A 20,866-nucleotide genomic window follows, 5' to 3' on the forward strand; every position below is an offset into this window, starting at 1 on the left:
AAAAAAAAAAAAAACATTAACCTACACATCCACGAATTTTAAGAACCTTCAAGTAAGGTGGATGGAAAGCAATCTATTCCTGGACATACATTAAAACAAAACTGCTGAAAGTCAAACAGAAAAAAAAAACTTGAAAGCAGCAAACGAAAAACAACTGACTGCATATCAGAGAAATCCAGCAAGATTAACAGCTAATATCTTATCAGGAACAACGAAGGCCACAAGCCAGTGGGAAGACATATCAGAAAGGCCAAAACCTAACGATAAGAGAATGTGTGCCTTGCTTAAAGAAATGAATCTGTAAAAGATTATAAGAATTAACCCTAAATTTTATTTCTCTAAATCAGTGAGTTTAGTAGTATTCAATTTGGATCTCTGACCTCAATGCACATAAAATTTACTTGAGTTTCTTATTTAAAAAGCAGACATCTGGACTACAACCTTAGAAATTCTCATGATGGGTTTGGCATGTGTATCAATAATATGCATTTTAATGTGCTCTAGAAGTAATTTTATGTGGGTCATCTGAATTACAGTACAATAGCACAAGGAGATATAGTAAAGAGTCACCATGGCGCTAGAGAGATGAGCATTTGAATCCTCATTCATCACTATCTGCCTATTTAACTGGTGTAAATATGAGCTTCTTGCATTTCTAGTTGTTATAGTAAGTAAAAATGGTGACTCTAATACCTTGTAGAGTTGTTGTAAGAATTAAATAAGATAGATGAAGTTGACCACCAAATCTGATAGGCCTTTTTCTCTTATTCCCACTTTCTTGCTCATTCTACTGTCATTCCCATTTTCTGATGCTACCTTCCCCTAAAACCATAATTATTTTCATCTCAAATTGGAACTTAGTTTTCTTCTAGTATGTCTTTTCTGAAGAAAAAAAATAAATTTTAACTGAAATGATCTAATAATTAAAAGAAGAAAACTAAATTTTCAGCCTGGTTAGAAAATACAAATTTTGAATTGATTTTTTTTAATAAAAATCCAAGTTTTTTGTTCTTTTAATAAATGCTATAGTATTTACTAAAGCTTGTCTCAGGCAATAAATGAATATTGTTATAGAAAACAGAGAACCAAATATCTCCCTTAATTTTTCAATATTTAAATTGAGCAGTTCTTTGTAAAAAGAAATATACTCACATATCCACATTTGTGTGTATATGTGAGTATATATGCATGGATGCTTAAACACTGTACTTATCAGTGTATTTATTATTTTCTTAGGATGATTACATCAGGATATGAAAATCAACGTACTCAAAAGTTCTCTCCCATTATTGGGAGGATATTACCATTCATATGTGGTTTTTATTAAAAACTATGCGAGGAAAACATATACTGAACCTCCAAGCCACTCTATATGTGTGGATAGACTCCCTAGTAAGCTCCCATGATCCCCATACATGCTGGCATGAACAACCTATGTGAGTCCTTCTGCTCTTAGTGTGCCTGCAGTCCTTATAACTCACTCGTAACCAATAGAATACAGCAATGATGATGGGATATACTGATTACTTGTAATTAGTTGCATTATTACATTGCAAAAGATGTTAGCATTAAGAAAAGAAGAGTGACCATGGAACTAGAGAAATGCGCATTTGATTCCTCATTCATCATTACCTGCCTGTTTAATTAGGGAAAAATATGGAGCCTCTCAGATTTCCAGTTGATTTTTCGTAAAAACGGAAGCTATGATACCTTGCAGAACTGTTATAAGAAATAATATATATGAAGCTGACTTCCAAATCTGTTAGGCCCTTTCTTTTCTCATTCCTATTTTCTTGCTCATTCCACTCTTGTCATTTGTGTATATGGCCCACAACCAGCAAGAAACTGAGGTCTACATTCATACAACCACAAGGAAATGAATTCTACACAATAGTATATGGATTATACCCAGCAAGCAACTAAGTCCTACATTTCTACCACCACAGGAGACAAATTCTACCAACACCCTGAGCAATCTTAAGAGATTTTCTCATGAGATGACATCCCTAGCCATCACTTAGATTGAAGCCTTCTGAGATCCTAAGCAGAGGGCTCAGTTAATCAGTGCCATCTCCTGATCCACAGATGCTATGAACAAATCAATGTTTGTTATTTCAAACTGCTAAGTTTGTGGCAATTTATTACTCAGCAATATAAAATAATATGATACAACATTTTGTTTTGTATTTGCTTTCCTTATTTGATTACATATTCTTTGGAGACTAGACCATGTCTTATTTGGACTTGTTTTTAAGGGGTTTCAAAGTAAAACACTGAATATAAACAACCTTTACAAATACACAGAATATATAAGTATACATACTAATATATGTGTGCTGTTTTGTTTTTTCCCAAGCATTTTAGCATATATTTTCTAATACAGTAAACATTTTCTGTGGTAAAGGCAGAAAGCCATTATGCCTACTTCACAGGTGGAAAAAACAAGGTTGAATGAGTAATAAGTAGCTCCACTAAACTCACTAGAAAGTGAGCCAAGATGATTACAAAGCCAAGTTAGTCAAGCCAGGGCACAAGCTTGTTCCCTAATCAAGGATTGGTTGAAAAGATACCTTAGACTATGTCGCTTTGCTTTACCATCAAACTGCCAAACATGCAGTAAAAATATACAGACAGACCAGAAAACAAATGAGTGAATAAAATGCTCTGACAGGTCCCGTTCCTCAAAAAGGTACACCCAAATTTGTCAGTCAATACAGCATGGACCAATCAAGAAAACCACCACGAGAGAAAAACATGTCTTTGCCCTTTAAACCATTATTGCAGGGGAGTTTCCATATAAGCACTCATGCATTTACTTTAAAATCACATAAATAATTCCTTGCTTTACCATATTACGTAGTATTTATTTCAACTTTCTGGATCATCAGGCTAAGTATATAATTTTCTGCATGTAATTATTCACTCAACTTGCAATTTAAAACTATTAAGAAAAATAGCTTAAGATAGAAATATGACTTAGAAATTTCAAATACATAATAATTACCTAGTTTCTAGATTTGAGAGATACTTGAGTGAAATAAATTGTAATGTTCTGAGTGTCTCTATCCTGTTGAGGTAAGTTAGCATATTTGGTAATTGTATAAATAATTCATTGTGCTGTATAATGGGCCACTTCCAGCATTTGTGGCTTATATATGGCATTCTAAGAGATCCGCACAGGAGACTCTGTGCTCCTAAGAGAGGCTGTAGGTCAGTGTGTTGAGTTAGCATGATGCCATTTGAAAGGATGTGTGTACAATCTGTAAACCTGATTCAGTTGGTTGAAGAAGTATAGCACACAGCAGGTGAGAATAAATTTCCTTTACTCTGATATGGTTAAAGTTACAAGGCCGTGAGTGACAGAGAAGGCAGTATCAGAAATGATACAAGTTCTTTCTAACTTATCTAGGTTTCACTGCTACTTACCTGTGATTTACAATTACAACAGTTTCAACTTGCTGTCTTTAAATAACCTCATCTGTTTTCAGCAAGGTACTTTAAATAACCTTTGCTGAATTATATGTGCTATTTCCTAAAACTTAAGTAAACAAAAAGATAGTTGTGATCCAGTGTCAATTTTTAACATGTTAAGAAGTTCTTCTAATTTATTGATTCAGTCATTTGGGAGTAACTTTGACCACTTACTACAAGCCAGATTTGGTACTGGGAACACAACCAAAAAATAAAACAAAACAACAGCATATGGCATTGGGCATCAGATCTTCAGCTCTGGGCCTCCTATATGAGATGTAATTTTTTTCTCTCTCTGTTACACTGCTCTTGCTAAGACATGCTCCTATGCTTAATAAGATGTAGACCTGGCTTGCAATGGAAAGTAACATCTCTTGGGATAGTAAAACGTTATAATAACTGGACTGCAAAGTTAAGCATACACTAGGCACGTGTAAACATTATTATTACATTTCTCTGTCCAAATTTTTTAATGCTCTCTACTTTTTCCACCACATTTCTTTATTACTTTGTGTCTTCCTTTCCAGAGCAGTCTTAAGGATCATGAAAAACTGGCATCAAAGGACAAAAATGTCAAATCTTTTTTATTTCGAACTTGTACAAAAGTGAGAAAATTCTGGTACAACGTAGCTTAGAAAATGTGCTATTCAACTATTCCGGAAGCTAGCAGTCTCCTATCCTTGAAGACAGGCTTGAGGTTGCTCAGCCGTTAAAGGGACGCATGACGCTGAGCCAAATTAGAATAAATAATCATTACCCTGTGACTATCACTGTTCTGTTTTTGAGAATCAAACAATTCTGTTTGCAAATGAAGAGAACATACAGAGAGAAAGCTGTGGAAACGTGTGAGCTGCTTTGAGACATGTTTTGAGCACCTCAACAGACAGAGGACAAAGAAAATAATAACATGAAAAGTGAATGAGATGAATCATGAGAATCTGTTCAAAGAAATAAATAGTTAAAGGACAACCTCAGGAAGAGCAGAGCCTAAGCTTCCTCATCTTCTGCCTGCCACAGCCCAGCTCCAGCCAGAGATATAGTGAGCCCTTTGATATGAAGTTTGAGAGAAAAAGAAGAAAAGGAGAAAGACTATTAATAATTCAATAGTACATAGAACTGGAGGAAAAAGAGGGAGTAAAATGAAACAAAATTGACAATGCTTGTTTTGGCTTCCCCTACAACAAAGACTATCAAAGATACTATATTCAGAAGAATGAGATCTCTTCAAATGAAAAATAGTAGAAGAAAAAAAACCTATTAGTGAATATTTTCTGCCTGATATAGTTTCACATATTATTATGCATTACATACATACATTATACATATTATTTAATTTTCCAGATAACTCTGAACTGCAATATTATATATGAAAATTAATGGTCAGAAATGTAATTTTGTTTATCCTAGGTCATACAATAAACTGAATTTCAAATTTGTATTAAAAATAGGTTAATACTAACACTCAGTAAAAAACAAACAAATAAATAAAAAACCGTAGTATTCTGCCCAGATGGTTGGTATTAATATACTATATATTCAACTGAATCAGTTTATCTACCATCAATAGTAATAGGAAAGGCTGGGCACAATGGCTCACTTCCGTAATCCCAGCAGTTTAGAAGGCCAAGGCAGGCGGATCACTTGAGATTAGGAGTTTGAGACCAGACATGGCCAAACCCCATCTCTACTAAAAATAAAAATATAGGAGGCGGGGCCTGTAATCCCAGCTACTTGGGATGGTTAAGCAGGAAAATCGCTTGAACCTGGGAGGCAAAGGTTGCAGTGAGCAGAAATCATGCCACCTCACTCCAGCGTGGGTGACACAGCCAGACTGCATGTCAAAAAAAAAAAAAAAAAGTAATAGGACATAACCACACACAAAAATAAATGTTTTAAAAATAGCACAGGGTCATGAATACCATGCCCTAAAGTTTTCCTTGGACACTCCATGTGCAATGGCAGGCCAAGGAAGAGGTTAATATGAATGAATATATTGTATTACAAAGGAATTATGAGTAAGTAACATGGATAGATAACATCATGGACTAGGCCTGAGTCCTCATGTAACTAAAGAGGAAACTGATGAGTCATGTTGGTTTTAAATTTTGGCCAACTGAACACTTATTTTTCAAACCAAGAAATAAACATTTACTAAAGCTAATAAAAGTTGTACGTCTTTTCCTCTAACAAAATCAGAAATTAGTTTATTCATTCATAAATTAAATGTTTATTGAGCACAAGTACCTAGTATGTGAAAGACCTGTGTTAGTCAACTGGAGTGAATCGTGATTGAGGACTGAAGCTGACCCTGTTAGTCATCAAAGACCACACTGCCTAATGAAGGAGATAGGCACATAAACTATTATGAGATGAATTAAATAAAGTATTACAAATATCGTACCACCAATAAGAAAATCAACTTATTTGTAAAAAGCTAAGGACAGTTTTATAGTAAAATGTACATATATATAAACACACACATACATATACACATACTTTTTTTTACTTTTGATTGTCAGTCAAATGAAGACAGTGGGGAAGGACTTTCTGGGTAAGGAAGATTTTAAGAAGGAAACTGGAACTTTTTGGATGGAAAAATGTAAATGCAATATAAATCCTCATTTTAGCACTGAGTAATTTGAAATCTTGGGTACTTTCTTAACTTCTCTGTACTTTAATATTCTCATCTATTAAATGGTAATAAAAACCCCAAAACTGTTGTGAAGAATGACTAAGTACTAGGAAGTCCGGCCATTATGTCTGATACTTGATAATGATTTTCTGTATATACACTATCTGCATACATCTGATGTTTTGTGAATGTAACCTTCAAAATTCCATGAGGAAGGACAAATCTATTTTTCTAAAAGTTTACTTAAAAACTCTGTCTGCTATTCACTGCTATGCTAGATGAATCATAGTTCTGACTGAGCATGACAATTCTTTTGGTTTCCAGCCTATCCTTTTAAATCCCTTAGATTTAAGTAATAGCCTGAGTAAATGTTTTTGCATGTCATATACAAATAGCCACATCACACACCTTGTTTAACTTTAGCATCCCTATATTAAGGGATGCCACAACACACCTACTTTGTTCAGGAAAAGGTTGTTGTGACAGCTGAGATACATACATTTTGAAAATGAGGAGCTTAGGGTACTAATCTGCATGTCAAAACCCAAATTTCACTTCTTTTTCATTTCAACTGACAATGATTGTGTCTAGTTAATGGGAGTAACCTGAAATAGTTGTGCACTTCAGTAAGTTCTCTAAAAGCTTTGCTATAGTAGAGACTGCAAATTAAAATAAAATTTTAATCATGTAACAAGCCTGCAAGTGCTGGACTAGTAATGATTAAGGACCTTTTTATTCTACAAACGGAGCCTGAACTTCCACAGCAAAAACAAACAAACAAAAAATAATTAATATATATTTAATTTCTTCACTGGCAGTTTTTATTGAAAGATTGCTGGGAAAACCTGAAAATCTGTCCAATTTTTTATAGCCAGAGAGTACATTTTAAATTTTATAGTTTTCATATACTATTTAGTCTTGGAAAAAACACATCTTTATAAAACCTCACCTCTGAGCAGTGCTTCATTTATCATGTTAATTTTTAAATTACAGAATGCGGGTATAGATGAAAACTGAAGAAGTGAAAAAATACTTGGGGGATAAACCCCAAATCCAACACCCTTTGCTGTTATTTAATACCTCACCAGACATAGATGTAGCAGTTTGTGTGTCTCACAGTTTGTATATTATATGCTTCAGGAAAATGGTCTTCCTTCCTTGCCTCTGTCACAAATTATTGTGTGATTCAAATGAGCTGACATATATGAAAATGCCTTAAATTTTGTCACGTTATAAAACGTGCAAAATCTAGTTAATATCCTAAAAGCCAAAATGGATATTTGTTGTAATTGTAAAATACGGTAAATTTAAGCTAATGTAAAATTTTTAACTGTACAAATAGTAATTTTAAATGTAAAGGTAAAATTATAGATTATTTTTAAAGTCAGATCAGACATCCTCATAGAGTCATTAAAACTTAGGGGTCAACAAGTTAAGGTAGTATATTCTTTAATTGGAGTAGTTCAACAGCATTCATACCTATATGATAATGTGAAAAGAAATGGAGGGAGACAGTCCCAGTAATGTTAATATGGAACTATTAGTCCCATTTTTATTAAAAAATATTACTGCTGAACTCATGTCTTCGCTTTGGCTTGGGTCCTGAAGCTGATGACCCCTGAAGATAAGGAGATATTAGGCCGGGCGCGGTGGCTCACGCTTGTAATCCCAGCACTTTGGGAGGCCGAGGCGGGTGGATCACGAGGTCAAGAGATCGAGACCATCCTGGTCAACATGGTGAAACCCCGTCTCTACTAAAACTACAAAACATTAGCTGGGCATGGTGGTGCGTGCCTGTAATCCCAGCTACTCAGGAGGCTGAGGCAGGAGAATTGCTTGAACCCAGGAGGCGGAGGTTGCGGTGAGCCAAGATCGCGCCATTGCACTCCAGCCTGGGTAACAAGAGTGAAACTCCGTCTCCAAAAAAAAAAAAAAAAAAAAAAAAGATAAGGAGATATTTTCTCATTCCCTTTGATTTGGATTGCCAAATAGTGTTTACAAGAGTTTTAGCAACTGAATTTATCTATTCTTAACCAATTTATAATCTACACTAGTTTATCTTTAGGCTATATTCACTAACATGGATTTATTATTCCATTGCTTGTAACAACCTGACTTGACTATTTCAAAAAACTCTACAAGAAGATAAAGAATTGCTGATAACTTTACTGTTAGCTCCCAAAAGCAACTCCTCCCAAATTTACCCAACAGAAAACTTCAACCTATATGCTATAGACAGTGTTAAATTATTAGTTATCCTTAAGCCTCTTAGAAGCCTATGTGTCAAAATCCTTGACTTTCTGTGTTTACTAATCCTAAACTATTCTCTCATGATTGTCTCAGTCCTAATAAAGGCTCCGTGAAGGAAGACCCACATTATGGTGCAATTCAAAACTACATAAATGTACCAATTTTACCCAAGCTCCTCTGAGATGATAGGAATTTATCAAAGTAGTTCTCTCCATAACTGCCCTAAAATAATAGCTCAGCTTCATATTATTAGCAAATTGTCTTGGAAGAATTTATTTGGAGCCAATATTTGAGAATTTTTATCACAAAAATTCAATTGAAACCTTCTCACAGCTGTGGCCCAATATCTTATCTCAGAAACAGTACAATCTTCTGGGGTTTGTTGGACCCTCGACCTGGAAAATTTCACAGCTGTGCCTGTAACATATGCATCGTATTGGATTCAAGCTCTGATTTCTTTCTTCTCCTTCCTAATTATCGTTAAGTATTTATATCTATTATGTGAGGGGTTTGAAGTAGTCACTGGGATTTTGACTTTATCTCACGTCAGTTATCAGAAATAAGATTACTACAGTCTCACTGCGAACCACCTCTGTGTAAAGGCAATAGCTTCAAACTATTGGGTATGTCTGCCAACTTGGTTTTAGAGCTTCCTTGAAGATTCATAGTCCCTTATTTGCTGTACAACCTCTGCTGCTTACTGAAAATACAATTTCTCAACAGATAAGCTTACCTTCAATGAAATTCTGTTACATTATTTCTCACCCATTTCTGTCCATGACTTTAACACTTTAATTCCTGCATTTCTTCTTCCATTATCTGATTTAAAAAAAAAATCACAACTAACTTCTGCTTCTAAGCTCTCTATACTTCAAATAAATTTATTATAAACCCTTTAGTTTATCTACCTTTATTCATGTTTGCTAATGTATCTCGCTTTACCCCTAGAATACTATTTCTTACTGGAGGCAAATATGTTCAGATAGTAAACTTGTCCCATTCACCAGAAACATTGACTAGTGTGTCAGTCTGTGTCCAGTCAGAAGAAATAAACCACAGTGATATATACAGAGGAAATTTAATGAAAATAATTAAGTTTTAATAAAAGAGTAGCTAAAACCATTAAGAGATTACCTAAGACTGAGAAAAAGTGCTCATGAAGAGATAGACTTGGAAGTAGGACCATACAAAAATAGGCCACAGGTCAGCTTTAGCATGTGGGCTGCAGTTGGCTGACTTTTGACGCAGCTGGAAATGTGGAAATCACCTGCCTAGTGTGCTGATCTCACTGGGAGCTGCAGACAAGAGCTGTTCCTATTCAGCCATCTTGTCAGCCATCAAGGTCTGTATTTTAAATATTGCTTTCTGCTTCCTTAAAGCCTCCTTGGTTTGAATACAATAGCTGGCTCATATTTGTTCACAAATAGGTTAACACATACAATCAAACTAACCGGTAATCATTTATATGTATTCTTATGGGATTCATGCAGCTTTTCCTTGTTACAGTATCTTTGAAATGGATCCTTTGGTTTGCTAGGTAACTGAACTAAATTGATAGGTAGTATTTTAGACAGCAAACATCATGATTAGTCATAAGAGTCAAAAATCTAAAACCATTTTTCCTGTGATACCTAGAAAAGGAGGCTCCTTTCTCAACTATATTAACACAGAGGAAGAACCTTTCAAGGGTACTAGCTATTGTAATAAAACTTTCTCAGAAATAGAAATTGGAAGGGAACTAGGGAACAGATTGTGTATATTTGGAGGCTGCTTTAATTTCCCCAAGTCTTAAAAGATGCACAACTTCTTTTTCTTTAAATATACCAAATGATCACAGTAGGGCAAATGTTATTGCCTGACCACTGGACCAATTTTGACAAACTATTACAAAACTACTTGACATTCTTCTATGGATAATTTGGCCAAAAACAGATTGTTGGTGGCCCCAAAAGGCTGGTATGCATTTGCAGCACAAAAGCTTCTTGGTTACTACCCAAAAACTAGACATTTACATTTTATCATTGCAAATGGATGTCTGACTTTAGGACAGTACCTGATCTGCTAGTCTACTTTGTTCTATTAGCTATTCCTCTATGGAAAGGAGATTGTTAGATAACTGAACATCATCAAAAATCAGAAGGAAAAATTAAATTTGAGAACTAAAACATTAACCACTCAAGACAATTCTGGATTATTCCTTCTACCATTAAGACTTTTTACTTCATGCTTTATCATAGAGTATCAGAAAGCAGCAAAACAACCTTTTATTCAGAAGAGTATGTAAGAGAATAGCAGGAAAGTCAGCCAATGCCACCAGGGCATTATATGCTTCACACAATGAAGTTCATGAAATCAGGCGTGCAGTATTTGAAAACAGAGCCATTTCAGATAGAGTACTGGCCTCACAAAGGGGAGTATTCAGTGTTTCCCAGAAATATTGTTGTGCAAAATATCTCTGCAGACTACTGTGGGATCTTCAATATTACTAGCGGAAAGCAAACAAAAGAAAATAAAACTAATTTGTCTAATAATCCCATGCCTGGTTTTGTTGGCTCTCCATATTAAGAATAGGACCTAGTCTCTTTACTTAATATGAGCACTCTTGGATCCTGGCTGAGAATTGGACTACAAATGGTGATAATAATCCTTCTGTAAGTTTTTATTTGGATTGCAGTATTTTTGTATGTGTTAACCTCAAATGCTGCTGTGACAACTTTGTGCCATCAAATGATCTAACAAATTATCACTCAGCAAAAGAACATGGACTGCAACATTGTTGAGGTTGAAGTAATCATCCCTGAAAAAGTGACACATGACCGTGACATTTTACATAGCAGTGAAGATCTGATTTGATCGTGTCTTCAAATACTTGCGTTCTGTTGGCTAAACCTAGAAAATTGATGGCCTCGAACTCCATCAATGTTTCTGCAAAGGACATGATCTTCTTCCTTTTTATGGCTACATAGTATTCCACGATTTATATGTGCCACATTTTCTTTATCTATTATAACACTGATGGGCAATTAGGTTGATTCTGTGTCTTTGCTATTGTGAATAATGCTGCAATGAGCATACACATGCATGTGTCTCCATAATAGAATTATTTATACTCTTTTGGGTATGTATCTGCTAATGGTATTTCTTGATTGAATGTGTTGACTAAAAGAGTTAAACTTTGTAAAATATTTGAAGAGATTTATTCTGAGCCAAATATGAGTGGCCATGGCCCATGACACAGCCCTTAGGAGATCCTGAGAACATGTGCCCTAGGCGGTCAAGGTAACGTTTGGCTTTATGTATTTTCGTGAGGCAAGAGACATCGATCAAATACGTTTAAGAAATACATTAGTTTGGTGAGGCGTGGTGGCTCTCACTTGTAATCCCAGCACTTTCGGAGGCCAAGATAAAGATCAAGACCATCCTGGCTAACACAGTGAAACCCCATCTCTACTAAAAATAAACAAAAAAATAAAAAAAATTAGTCAGGCATAGTTGTACGCACCTACAGTCCCACTTGGGAGGCTGAGGCAGGAGAACTGCTTGAACCTGGGAGGCAAATGTCGCAATGAGCCAAAATCATGCCACTGCACTCCAGCCTGGCAACAGAGCAAGACTCCCTATCAAAAAACCACTCAGGTAGGAATTTGGGCAAGATCAAAAATCAAAGCTTAGTTCCCAGTCCCCCCTCTTGGCCATACAGCATTCCACAGAATGCATATTCAGGCCAACAAAACAGCAATAGGTCCCAAAGTGCTAGGAAGCTTATTTCCAGGGTTTTTTGATCTGGTTACTTGGTAAAACCCCATGGCACTAGGAATGCTTATTCCTAGAGCAGTTCGGTTGGTGGTAATAATTTTAAATATTTGTGATTTGGGTTATGGGGAGAGGACATGGTCTGACCTGATATAACAGCCAATAGTTCAACAGGTGAGATGGAGTCAGGCCTAGGGTTTAGTCTAAAAAAAAAAAACCTCCCCGATCATATCTATTCTGTGAGCTATCATGATCTGGGTCTTTAATTATACCTTCTTTATTTTACTATATCTGGCATAACATTTACAAGAGATATATAATGCTAATACAGTGACAAATAGCAAATATTAGGCATCCAAGAAGGTTATAGGTAGAGTCAGAGGGCAGTAAACAACCTAACTAGCCAACAAACCGACTACATGCATCATCATGCTCTTTGATTAGACTCATAGTGTGCTTACCCTATTTATTAAGGGTCATTTGAACCTTATGATTAATCTTTTTTAAGGATTGTAGGACCAACACTAAATCAGAATCCAATAAATTTAATCTCTCTTCTGGCTGATTTATCTCCACAGGTGTAACATCCTGAGAAGGATATAAATTAAATCCAAGGAATGCCTGGTCCTCAATGTCTCAATTGTTATAGGACTTGTTAGCAGAGAACAAATCCACTTTTCCCACCATTGTTGCATTTTACCATATACTGGTATTTGGGAGACAAAAGGAGGTTTTGCCACAGGAGAAATTACATAATTCTACAGTATCATTTTGTTGTCCTTCTCAACAGAAGTGGTCCTTCTCCATCTACCAGATGCTATGTCCCTTGGGGGTGGATAGTAGAGATCAAGTTTTGAAAAAAATCAAGGTTCCAAGTAGTTTGATGGAATAGATATTCTCCTTTTCTGTTTTTACAATCTGAAAGGGAGACATGATGTCATGTGTTATTACCAGCTAAAGTAGTCCACCTATTTGCCAGGGAGTGTATTCCTGTATTGTTTACAAAAGTCTCAATGCCTGCCAGTGGGAAAAAAGTGTACCTTTGAGCCTTATTTAATTTCAGTGTTTGTGCTCTGAGAATACAGTGTTTAATGTCACATTTACAGCCCAAAAGTCTCCCTAAGTTTTGGGGACCATATATTTTTCCACGTGTTTGGACTGTGCCTCAGTGCCTACTGCGGATTGTAACCCATTGTTTCATAGCCACCTCAGATTTCATTTTTAATAAAATAGACATGAAACCCTGTAGGGAAAAAGTACATGCTCATTTTCATCTTTGTGTTTGGAACTATGTTTTTACGGTTTCTCTGGTTTCTTCTAGCCATTTGATTAGTGCTGCATTATCTTTTAAAGCAGTTTCCCACCCTCTTTCTTATTCCTGAAATAGCATTATTTCTATCTGGCCTTGTTTTTGATAGGGAATTTTTTTTCTAAAGAATGTCTCTCTCACAACGAAAAAAGAAAATTTTAGACCAATATCCACGATGAACACTGATGCAAAAATCCTGAATAAAATACTGGCAAACTGAATAATACAGCACATTAAAAAGCTTATTCATCACAATCAAGTCGGCTTCATAGCTGGGATACGAGGCTGGTTCAACATACGTAAATCAATAAATGTAATCCAACACATAAACAGAACCAAAGACAAAATGCACATGATTATCTCAATTGATGCAGAGAAGGCGTTTGACAAAATTCAACAACACTTTAGGCTAAAAGCTCTCAATAAACTAGGTATTGATGGAACATATCTCAAAATAACAAGGGCTATTTATGACAAATCCATAGCCAATATCATAATGAATGGGCAAAAACTGGAAGCATTCACTTTGAAAATGGACACAAAGATGCCCTCTCTCACTCCTATACAATACAGTATTGGAAATTCCTTCCAGGGCAATTAGGTAAGAAAAAGAAATAAAGGGCATTCGATCAGGAAAAGACAAACTCAAATTGTCTCTATTTGCAGATGACATGATTGTGTATTTAGAAGACCCCATCATCTCAGCCCCAAATCTCCTTAACCTAGTAAGCAACTTCAGCAAAGTCTCAGCATACAAAATCAATGTGCAAAAATCACAAGCATTTCTATACACCAATAACAGACAAACAGAGAGCCAAATCATGAGTGACTTCCCAGTCACAATTGCTACAAAGAGAATAAAATACCCAGGAATAAAACTAACAAGGGATGTGAAGGACCTCTTCAAGGAGAACTACAAACCACTGCTCAAGGAAATAAGAGAGAACACAAAATGATGGAAAAACATTTCATGCTCATGGTTAGGAAGAATCAATATTGTGAAAATGGCCATACTTCCCAAGGTAATTTATAGATTCAAGCTACCCCATCAAGCTACCATTGATGTTCTTCACAGAATTGGAAAAAAAAATACCTTAAACATCACATGGAACCAAAAAAGAGCCCGCATAGCCAAGACAATCCTAAGCAAAAAGAACAAAGCTGGAGGCATCACACTACCTAACTTTAAACTATACTACAAGGCTATGGTAATCAAAACAGCATGGTACTGGTACCCAAACAGAAATACAGACCAATGGAACAGAACAGAGGCCTCAGAAATAGCATCACACATCTACAACCATCTGATCTTTGACAAGGCTGACAAAACAAGCAGTGGGGAAAGGATTCCCTATTTAATAAATGGTGTTGGAAAACTGGCTAGCCATATGCAGAAAGCTGAAACATGATTCTTTCCTTATAGCTTATACAAAAACTAACTCCAGATGGATTAAAGATTTAAACATAAGACCTAAAACCATAAAAACTCTAGAAGAAAACCTAGGCAATACCATGCAGGACGCAGGCATAGGCAAGGACTTCATGACAAAAACACCAAAAGCAATGACAACAAAAGCCAAAATAGACAAATGGGATCTAATTAAACTTAAGAGCTTCTGCACAGCAAAATAAACTATCATTAGAGGGAACTGGCAACCAACAGAATGGGAAAAAATGTTTGTAATGTACTCATGTGACAAAGGGCTAATATCCAGAATCTACAAAGAACTTAAACACATTTACAAGAAAAAAACACAACCCCATCAAAAAGTGGGTGAAGGATATGAACAGACACTTTTCAAAAGAAGACATTTATGCAGCCAACAAACATGAAAAAAAGCTCATCATCACTGGTCATTAGAGAAATGAAAATCGAAAACCACATTGAGATACCATCTCACACCAGTTAGAATGGTGATCATTAAAAATCAGGAGACAATATATGCTGGAGAGGATGTGGAGAAATCGGAATACTTTTACACTGTTGGTGGAAGTGTAAATTAGTTCAACCACTGTGAAAGACAGTGTGGTAATTCCTCAAGGATCTAGATCTAGAAAAAACATTTGACCTAGTAATCCCATTACTGGGTATATACCCAAAGGATTATCAATCATTCTATTATAAAGACACATGCACATGTATGTTTATTGCAGCATTGTTTACAGTAGCAAAGACTTAGAACCAACCCGAATGCCCATCAACGATAGGCTGGATAAAGAAAATGTGGCACATACACACCATGAAATACCATGCAGCCATAAAAAAGGATGAGTTCATGTCCCTTGCAGGGAGACAGATGAACCTGGAAATCATCATTCTCAGCATACTGACACAAGAATAGAAAACCAAACACTGTATGTTCTCACTCATAAATGGGTGTTGAACAATGAGAACACATGGACACTGGGAAGGGAAGACCACACACCTGGGCCTGTCGCTGGGTGGGGCGTTAGGGAAGGGATAGTAGTGGGTGGGGATAAGAGGAGGGATAGCATTGGGAGAATTATCTAATGCAGATGATGGAGTGATGGATGCAGCAAACCACCATGGCATGTGTATACCAATGTAACAAACCTGCACGTTTTGCACATGTACCCCAGAACTTAAAGTATAACAATAATAAAAAAAGAAATACTGCAGGAAAAAAAAAGAAAAAGATGTTCAATAATATCCCTAGGTTCCTGGAATACATAAGTGAACAAAACAAAGGTCTCTACCCTTGTGAAGGTTATAGTCTATAATGAGACATTAGTAAAAATAGTAAGTAAATTATATAGTGTTTTTAAAGGTGAGAAGACAGAAAAGGGAAAACAGAGTAGGATAAAGAGGATATGTAATTCTTGGAAGGGGAAGAAATTTAGTTTTGTGAAAATGTTTTATTACAGGTATTTTTAAATATTTAAGATTTCATCCAAGAGCAACCAACAGAAGTTATTGCTTCCTTCTAGGATAGAAATTCCTTGCAGTCAAGGCCATTTTTGAGACTTCAGAGTTCTCTCCTTTGTGATTAACCTCCTCGGATAAAGTTTAGAGCAATACGTAGAATCCAAAACCTGACCATCAAGCCAAGCAAGGTATGCCTCCTTCACATTAAATAGTTCTTTTTACAAAATCTGAATGGGTCTCCTCTCTCAGAACCAGGATATCTATACATGGTAATTAGCCGTAGTCCTGTGCGAATATCCAGCCCTATCTGACAACAAACCATGGTAACAGGCCATGGGCAAGAGGCAAATACACAGGAGGGCCTCCCAGAACTCTAGGCAGGGGGTAGGCATCACAGATGCAACGTACGCATACTTAGGAAGGACTCCATCATTGCATCTTTCTACTAATCACAGTTGCTTTCCAAAAGTTCAAAATGGGTTCAAAGATAAGCTCAGCAGCATAAAAGACCAGGCTTCTTGTTCTCAAATTCCTAAACTCTCAAAGGTCAGCGCGTGCGCACACACACACGCGCACACACACACACACACACACGAACGTCTCTCTTTATTAGTCTTGAACTCAGCTTGCCCCAGTATTCGTAGCTCTGCCCCAGTTTGTCTAGTGAGGTCACGCTTCAGCTTTTTGGGTGGCCAGTTTGGGTATGTTCACCAGGAATGCTGTTGCCCTTGCATACTGAAGGCATTTGTACAGTTTGGATAAATGATGTTAATCCAGAACCACTGGGTATCCCAAACAATTGTTAGGTGAGTAGAGGTTACACCTAAGTATACCTTTGTGTGGGTATTCCATAAGGCTTCGCAAAGGTGCCCTGGTCTTAGGGTGTAATTTATGCCATCAGGGACTTCTGTCTCTCAACTGACTCCCATAGTTCTCTAAGGGCAGTGGCAGTGTGATTCGTGCTGAACAGGGGCATCTAGCCACAAGCACAGGGCTGGTAGTTATTTGGATGGGCCATGCTATGGCTGTTTACTCAGGAGGCAGCTAGATTTTTCCCACTGTAACTAGGCAATTGTCTCAACTGATTATCCCTAATATGTATTGTTATGCAATATTCTACCTGGTTAGACTCCCTCAGTGATTCCTGAGGCATTGTTAGGCAAGTATTTTTGCAGGGCATCATATTTGCTGGCAGCCTATAAAAGAGCTACCCTAAAAAGGGGAGACGGTGAGGAATGTTATATAGAATGATGCTGTTGCATATAATAGTCTTCATTTCATCGTTGTCTATATCATAACAAATGACATGGGCTCTGCCTGCAGGAAGATTGCTGAAGTTTACAGGGGACAAGCAGAAATTTTCAGTTTTGAAAAGAGAATGATTGTGAGGTAGGCAGACAGAAAAGATTGTGGGAAAGAAAATGAACAAGTAAAATATTTTCCTGTCTTTAACAAGGGAATATCTAGCCACACCCATTTAGAAAGTTACACCGAGGAAGACTGCATAGATTCCAAATAGCTTCTCAGGGGTTTCAGTTAAAACATTCACAGTTTTAGCAATATTCTCTCCCAAGAAAAGAATATTTTAAATCTTATGAGAATTGGCCTGATCTGGTGTCTCTGGAATTATGTTGACTTTCATTGTAGCCCTAGAGACCGGCTGAGCCTCTAGTCTTCTCTTGATTCACAGGTGGGTGTCAGAGACTGTTCAGAAGACAAGGCATGGCTAGGAACATGGTTGGTCCCACATTTTAGGTATGAAATGTGAATTCAAGAAGCCACTCCCTCTAATTTTTCAGCAGAAGAGTTGGTTAAAAGCACCTGATAAGGTTCTTTCCAGCATGGTTGTAGGGAATCCTTCAGTTGGTGTCTTCATTATACAAATTTGCCTGGCTGTAATCTGTGGTCTTTGGGGTTATCAGCCCCCAAAAGCTCATTGGGAATGATTCTGTTATCAGCTTTATATTACTTGATAAGGTTTTGAGGAGCCCTTAACAATAGTGCACTATTTCTCCTTTGAGTAAGGCTGGTTCTTGTAAGCCCTCACCCAGCCTCACAGGTCTCCCTGTTATGGTTTCAAAGTGTGATGTTTTCCAGAAGGAGTGGATCTAAGATTAAGCAAGACCAGTGGGAAGGCTTTTGACCAAGGAAGGTTAAAAGCCCCCATCAGCTTAGCTAATTGAGTTTTCATTGTGCCATTTGTTCATCCCACCAACCCGGAGGATTGGGATGGTAAGCACAATGGAAATGTATTATGGGCTAGATTTTTCAAATGGATTGAACAATTTGTCCAGTAATGAGTCCCATGATCCCTGTGTGGTTCAGAAGGAATTCCCCAAACTGGAATGATTCTAATAAAAATTTCCCTACTGTTAAAGCAGTAGCCCTCTGACAAGGAAATGCTTCTGCCCAATGAGAAATCATAAAAAGACCAGCACATATTTGAAATTTTGGGATGGTAGCATCTGGATAAATTCTAACTGCCATACTTCCAAAGGTCCTATTGGCACAGGAAAATGACCTGGGGAGCCATATAAGGGCTTGCCAGGGTTCTGCTGCGGCATATAGTATACCTTTTGGGCTACCATGAAAGATGGTTTCCAAAAATATTGTTTTCCCCATGCAACCATTTTTTCAGGGGTCCAGTTATTTCATGAAAAACTGAACGAAAGGCAATCATGCACCTTTGGGAACTATAGGCTTTTTGTTAGACCCTAGCCATAATTCCTTACTTGGGACAAACCTGCCTTTCTTCTGTTACAAGGTTTCTCCTGAAAGGTAGATGCTTGTTGATACTGTAAAAGAATATTAGTGAGGTTTTTAGGATGAAAGGTATACTCCCATACAGGACAGGCCATCTTTCCTAGGGCAGAATCCTTTGCTGCAGCATTAGGTAAATTATTTCCTTTTGCTTCTTCAGTGTTATCCTTTGAGTACCCAGGAATTTTTATGCCTGCAATCTGCTTTAGCATCTGAATTGCTTCTAGTAACTTTGAGACTTGGTGCCCATTTCACACGGGCTGTCCAGAGGAAGTAAGAAATCCTGTTTCCATAGTATGCCAAAATCATGAGCTGCTCCAAAAGCATATTGACTAGCGATACATACATATTTGCCACTTCTCCTATATCTAAATTTTAAGCTCTAGTTAATGCTATTAATTCAGCCTTCCGGGCTGATTTGACTCCTTAGAGTTGGCTGCTTTTGATTCTATCTGCTATGGCATATCCTGTCTGGTGATGCCCCTGATTGTCCCTTAAATAGGAACCATCTGTGAACCAAATTAATTTAGCATTCTCAATGGGAGTTTCCTGTAAATCTCCCCTAAAGGAGAGTTAGATATGAGCTAGTGCATTGCAGTCATGTTCCTCTTCCTCTTGTTGTTCACCTGGAAGGGGAAGCACACTAGGAGGATGAAGTGTTACAGTGCTTCAAAGTGATGTTGAGGACAGAAAGCAGGAGTACTTCATAAGAAATGAGGCGGCTAACAGAATAGTGTTGAGTGTGGTGAGAGTTTAGAAGAGATTTCACAGCGTGGAGGGTAGAGCTGATTAGAGGGGACCCTAGGACAAATTATTTGCTGTTTTTGCACAAGCTGGCTGCAGCTGATACAGCCCTTATACAAGGAGGAGATCTTGCTACAACTGGATCTAACTGTTGACTGAAATAACTAATTGGTCTGTGAGTGCCACCATGTTTTTTAGCTAATACTTCTAGAGGATTCCCATTTATTTCATGCGCAAAGAGGGAAAACGGAAGACTATAATTGGGGTGACCTACAGCAGGTGCTTGGGCGAGAGCCCGTTTCAGATTTTCTATGTGCTTTTTCCCCACTCTTCCCAGTGGATTGGGTTAGGCTGGGCTTGTTTTAGGTTTTTATATGGGGATTGGGCCATTACAGGGTAGTTTGGACTCCATCTCCTGCTATAACCCATTAACCCTAAAAATTCTGTTCATTGCCTTTTAGTTTTGGGCAATTAAGGGGAAAGGTCATAACAGCAGAGACTCTCTCAGGGTTTATTAATAGCCCACTTGGAGAAACGGTATGTCCCAAATATTTAACCTGGGGGAGGCAAAATTGTAATTTATCTTTTGATACTTTGTGTTGTTTAAAAGGACGCTGTGTTAATAGGTGGACAGTGTCTTCTCTGTATCTTGGTAGGGAGGATGAACACAAGAATAAATTATCCACATACTGAAGTAGAATAGAGTGAAGTAGAAGTTGGAAATTCAATGTCATCTTAATCCACCTTTAGAATTTGAGAAAAATAAATAGAACTTTTATAGTAGCCTTAGGATAAGACTGTCCATGTGTATTGGTGATTTTCCCAAGTGAAAGCAAAAAGATAGTGGCTATTTTGCTTTACAGGTATGCTGAAAAATGCACACATAAATTAATAACAGATAAATGGCTGGTGGCAATATGAATATTAGACAGTAAAATCTGGGGGTTTAAGAATACCAGGGTGTCTAGGAATTATTACTTTCTTTATAGCTCTTAGGTCTTGAACAAATCTCCAGCCTTTCCCACTTGGCCTTTTTTTTTTTTTTTTTTTTTTTTTTTTT

This window comes from Cebus imitator, unplaced genomic scaffold (genome assembly GCF_001604975.1).
Source record: "Cebus imitator isolate Cc_AM_T3 unplaced genomic scaffold, Cebus_imitator-1.0 Scaffold182, whole genome shotgun sequence".
NCBI lineage: Eukaryota > Metazoa > Chordata > Mammalia > Primates > Cebidae > Cebus > Cebus imitator.